The following is a 6000-nucleotide window of genomic DNA, read 5'->3' on the forward strand; positions in this document are numbered from 1 at the left end:
ATGTGGGATGAATACTTCCCTTCCCAGCAAACTACCTGTGAGACCTCTGGCCCTTCTCTCCCATTCAACATAAGCCCCAAATCCTCACCCATTTGCCTACCCACCAATAGTTTTCCAAATCCCTTCCTTCCTACCCACTTCTGGTTGCTGTTCCAGTAGTGGCAGCAAGGGGGAGGGAGAGAGGAATGAAGTCCAGGAGGTCTTCCCCACCCCCTATAGCAACATTCAAGTTCCTATGCGACATACCAGGTGCAACTAGCATGGGAAATTTAGTTTCTCCACAGGCTCCTGGCATCCATAGTAGCCCTTAGGAAAATGATATTTGTTCATGTTCTTCATTTCATTTCATTTATTATATCTCTATACCGCCCCATAGCTGAAGCACTCTAGGGGGCTCTCAAAAATTAAAACCATTAAAATATATTATACAAAATACAAAAACCATTTACATAAAGACATAGAAACAGATAGCACATGCAACAGACACATATATCTAAAAACAAATTTTAAAATAATTTTTAAACCATCAGCCAAAGACAATCCAGGACCTAATTAAAACTCATTATATGCTGCCAAATGCCTGAAAGAAGAGGGCAGTTTTTACCTGGTGCTGAAAAGATAACAATGTTGGCACCAGGCAGGCCTCGTCAGGGAGATCATTTCATAATTGGGGGGCCACCAGTGAGAAGGCCCTCTCCCTTGTTGCTGCCCTCCAAGCCTCCCTTGGAGGACGCGTCCAGAGGAGGGCCTTGGATGCTGAGCATAGTGTATGGGGTTGTTCATGCCAGGAGAGGCATGAACCAGCACATGGCATAGAAACTTGCAGGCTACTGAAAGAGAGAAGATGTTCCTCCCTTCTTTCCTCCTTCTACATGCCACCAGAGCAGTTACCATGAAGTAAGAGGTGGGAGGGGAGGGTTTGGAAAATCTTTAGCAGGTGATAAGAGGGAGGGGATTTGGGTGGAAGGAGCTGGATTCTTCTCTTTTGCTCAGATTAAAATTTGAGGCAAGTAGGAAATGCATATTTTGGTGACATCACTAAGAATTAGGGAGTTTTGATCCATTAAAAAATGGTCTGAGCCTCCACAATTTGCATTTGTAGCTTTTCCCAGGAAAAAGTCTTTATCTTTCTTCCTTGCCCCCATTCTGACTTCTTTCCCTTTGCTGAAATGAAATCAGTACACCTAATCAAATGTCAAAATACAGATGTCTGAGACCACCAGTTTCCTCTTGGGTATTACATTCTGAATTTACAGGAAGGAAAAAATCTGCCTAGATCTGTTTGAATGCTAAACTGTAATTTTCATCAACCTTTGGCGAGTCTCCATGTAAGGTCACATATGTGTAGCTTTTCCTGCCAGGTGAAGATTAATTGTCTCTGCACTGGGTGACTTTCACACTAACATGTATTTAATTCATTTAACATTATAAATAATAAAAAGGTGGGTTTTATTTGCAAAGCATTCCCAGTGTAGGAGGTACAATGCAAGTCAATACATCAATTTCATTTCCATCCAAGTTACAGCACAAGAGACTCATGATCTCAGCTTGAATCTTTGGAGAAAGCCATCCAACTTCACCCATTCAATCATTGGTAAGCAGCACCATCATCCAGCTTTTCTGTTTCATTTATGATAAAAGAGACCCATGTGAAGGCCATGCTTCCTGATCTCGAAAACTTTGGCCTTCGGTGGTATGTGTTGGTTATGGTGAAGACTCAAGGATAAAAGAGTGAGCACTTAGCATATGTCCTTCCTTGCCAGCATTCAGACATAGCAGTTCTTTTCCGGAGTGCTTTTGGGGTGAGCTGCTCACTGCTAAATGGATAACTCAGTGCTGCTTCTGCTTATTTCATTTGCTTAGTTTGCCTTCTGCTGCTTTTAGTAGTTTGTTGCTGTGTGTTTTATGTAATAGTTTTAATCTGTATTGTTTTTAATATAGACTGTAAGCAACGACAGATATTTAAATTTAAATCAAAAGGCAGGATAGAACTATTTGAATGAACAAAAATGCACATGCAGCTCAGGCAAAAACAACAGGGTTTTTTGAGAATATAGGAAATGAAGATTTCCACTGACACCAGCTCAGAAAATCAATTCCATTCTTTCCACAGTTAGGATGGCCAGGGTGTTTCCCCTACCTCTTGAGGAATTCCAGAGCCTCTAACAGCTGCATGATAAGAAAACATTCAGCAGATGCAGGGATGGGAATTCAGCTTGTTGCTGTTGTTGCTGTTGTTTTTATATGCATTCATATAGTGCCACTGATGTATATGGTGTATCTGCGTCAGTAACAGAGGGAGTAACATAAAAGACCAGTCTACCTACTGTTAAATTGCACAGCAACAACAGCACAAGGTACAGAAACTCAGCAAGCTTGCTGTTTATCAGGTCAGCTTACCCAAAGGTGTGCTGTGGTGAAAAATTACATGGAAAGAAGTAATCTCAGTTCCTATATTCTTGCATATAGCTGCCAAAGACACTTTATAGATCAGGGCTGGGAGATTATTGCTTGGTGTTATTGTAAATGCATTCATATCACCGCATGCTTTCCAGGACAGAACCCTGACTCAAGTGATTGATTTATTCTGTTTCTCACATTTATCTCCTGCCTTTGTTGAATAATGGAACTCATGGCAGCAAACATAGGATTCTCCAGGCACTCTCCCATACCAGCACCAACCAGACCAAGCCCTGCTTAGTTTCATCAAGGCTGCTGCATCACAGGCCTTCAGTAGTTTTTATTGCACAGACCTGATGCAACAGAACCAGGGTTCTGCCCAGATCTTCACAAAGATTATGGAATTTTGGCTGGTGAAACTTGCCATGTCACAGAAAAATCCCCCTTTCTATAAAGCTATTGGCTTAGAAACTCTGGGCTGCAATCTTAAGGATACTATTTACCTGAGAGTAAGCCCCAATGAACGCAATGGGACTTCTGAGTAAACATGCAAAAGACTGCACTGCACACCATTCTCATTCTTCCCTACTGAGCTCTGCACTTCTCTGCATACTGGGGCCAAAGATGTTTACCATGCGGTGGAGGTTTTCAACCCAAAATGCTTCATTTAATAAACAACAAACCTGAAGTGCTGAGAAATAGCATAGTGCAGAGAGGGGCAGAAGTTAGACTGGGATTTACTGGTTGTCACTGGGTGGTTTGAATTACATTGGCAAGGAGTTTTGACTCCAATCATTTAACTGCCTTGAGCATCATTTTTGCTGGAGAGGCAGGAGATATATAATATATAAAATTACAATATCAATAACAAAATGACTCCCAGCAACATGCTGAAATGAAGAAGGCTTGAGGTAGCCAGGAGTGGAAATATATGCATTTTGCACCAAATGGATCTCAAGTTTCTACTAAAAAACGAAACAGATTTTGTACGTTTGAAGTCCGCCCAGGTCTGATATAATAATACCAGAAGCCTCAAAACCATTTAATCCACCCAGTCTATTTTTAGTTGTTGTTGTTTTATTTTATTTTAACTTCTCAAGAGTTAAGACATTTGAAAAATTAAACAACAAAAATGACATTGACAAAAACATCAGATATTTACAATTTATTGAATATTTATTTATTTTCCAACATTTATATACTGCTCTACATCTAAACAGATTCGAGAACTGTGAACAATAAAAGATAAAAAGAATAAAAACCATATTAAATCTGTTGTTTTTAAAAAACAGAATACCATTAAAACCCATGGCTGGTCAATCAAGAAATGCTTCTTGAAATAAAAATGTTTTCAGGAGGCGCCAAAAACAACACAACGTTGGTGCCGGCCTGACCTCCAGAGGCAGGGAGTTCTATAGAAAGGAGGCCATGATACTGAAGGCTCTTCTCCAGCTGGACTTCAGTTGGGCCATAGGTCCATGTGGAACCATTAGGAGCAGGCCATCTGATGACCTCAGTGACCAGGCAGGCTAATAAAGGAGAAGGCATTCTCGGAAGTAACTAGTTTGTTCACCTGCAGCCATGAATTATCTTCTAGTTTTATTTTTTGTTCAGTGCTTAGTAGTTTTACGGACTTTAAACAAAATTAACAACAACAGTACATAGAAGATAGAACATCTAAAAGTGATGAGGTGGAGGGGGTTTGATCACACATTTTTTAGTAGCTGACTGAATTACATGCATAAGGTTTTGGTAGAGAGCAGATTCGTCCAGTTCTCTGGTATAGAAATGTTTTGGGAAGTACTAGTAACAATAAGTAAGGGCAGAAGATTCGGCTGGACAAAATGACTTGCTGAGTGATGCAGTTGTTTATAAAAATAAAACTTGTTTGGATTTAATTTTTTGGCTCAGTCAGTTGCAAGATACAACAGAAATGAACATGATTTATATTGTACTGTGAGAAGAAGATTTATGAGTGGTAGCTGGGCCTGAATTTGGGGGGTTCTGTGCTCAGCTCAAAATGGGGCAAGGTTTTCTAAACTGAGAGATTTTATATTCTGAACTCTTCTGAATTCACCATCATTGCTCACAGTAACTAGGGAGGGTGCTCAGGAGGACACCGGAATGTGCATACAAACTTACTGTACTCCAGTGGTAAGACTGGGAAATATGCAGAATTAGCATCTGGAAGGTATAGTCTGATTCCACCAAGACAAAACATAGCCATCTGATACAGGGAGGTGCAATGGAATTCTGTCTCCCATTTCTGTTTGTTCTGCTGTATTATCCTTGCTCTTACCCAGCAAGGAAGAATTAGCAATGGGCAAGAGAAACAATGTTTAGTTGTTCAATTAATTGTCATTTTTAACATCCTTACATATTTAGGGTGCAATCCTATGCATGTTTACACAGAAAAAAGTCCTACAACTCCCAGCATCCCCTAGCCAGCCATGCACTCTTAATTATTTATTTGGATTGCACCCTTAGTTATTTATTTGTTAAAGTCATATCTGCCCTTAATGGCCCCTTTCACGAGTATGTTGTGTGAAGGGACATCAACCGTAGAATGGGGATGTGGAGCCATACCTCTGGCCCTAATCCTGATCGTGCAAGATTCAAGAATGTGCGGAAATCTTATGCATGTAGAAGTCTGCACATGTAGCCTCTCTCTTACAGATGTCCACACCTACCACATGGATGTCAGGGGAAGGGCCAGCAGTACTGCATGATCTTTAGGATGGGGCTACAGGTGCAGCCCCATTCGATGCATGTTTCCTCTTCACATGATGCAGGTGTGAAGGGAGCTGTTATTTCATTTGCTTTTGTTTCTGTTCATTTTCATTTCTCATCGCTCTGAATGGGAGACCCAGCTGTTCTTCTTCAGCCTGTAACGTCTGTGTTTTCCATCCAATTGGCATTATATTTTCAGGCAATTTTCTACCATGCTAAAGGATCACACTTGCCAAATTTCAGACAGAAAAAAGGAATGCTGCTTTATAGGCAATTAAAAAGACACACAAACACACAAAAGATCAGATTATTAACTAATGCATCTTTCTAAACTACAAATCCCCTTCATGGATCACTGCCTTGTTGTGGCAAAGGGGCTTGCATAACTCAGTGAAGCCATAAGCTATGCTGTGCAGGGCCACTCAAGATGGACAGGTCATGGCAGAGAGTTCTGACAAAATGTGGTCCATTGGAAAAGGAAATGGCAACCAACCTACTCCAGTATTCTTGCCAAGAAAACCCCATGGAACGGGGTTAAACACAAGGCTAAAAGATATGACACTGGAAGATGAGCCCCTCAGGTCGGAAGGTGTCCAATATACTACTGGGGAAGAGCAGAGGGAATTTCCAAGCAGCGCCAGAAAGAGTGAAGCGGCTGGGCCAAAGCCGAAAGGACACTCAGCTGTGGATGTGTCTGGTGGTGAAAACAAAGTCCGATGCTGTAAAGAACAATATTGTTTAGGAACCTGGAATGTCAGATCAATGAATCAAGGTAAGCTGGAGGTGGTCAAACATGAGATGGCAAGATTGAACATCGACATCTTGGGAATCAGTGAACTAAAATGGACAGGCATGGGCGACTTTAATTCA

Source organism: Heloderma suspectum, chromosome 1 (genome assembly GCF_057233095.1).
Source record: "Heloderma suspectum isolate Gila_16-S chromosome 1, 16-S_ref, whole genome shotgun sequence".
NCBI classification, from domain to species: domain Eukaryota; kingdom Metazoa; phylum Chordata; class Lepidosauria; order Squamata; family Helodermatidae; genus Heloderma; species Heloderma suspectum.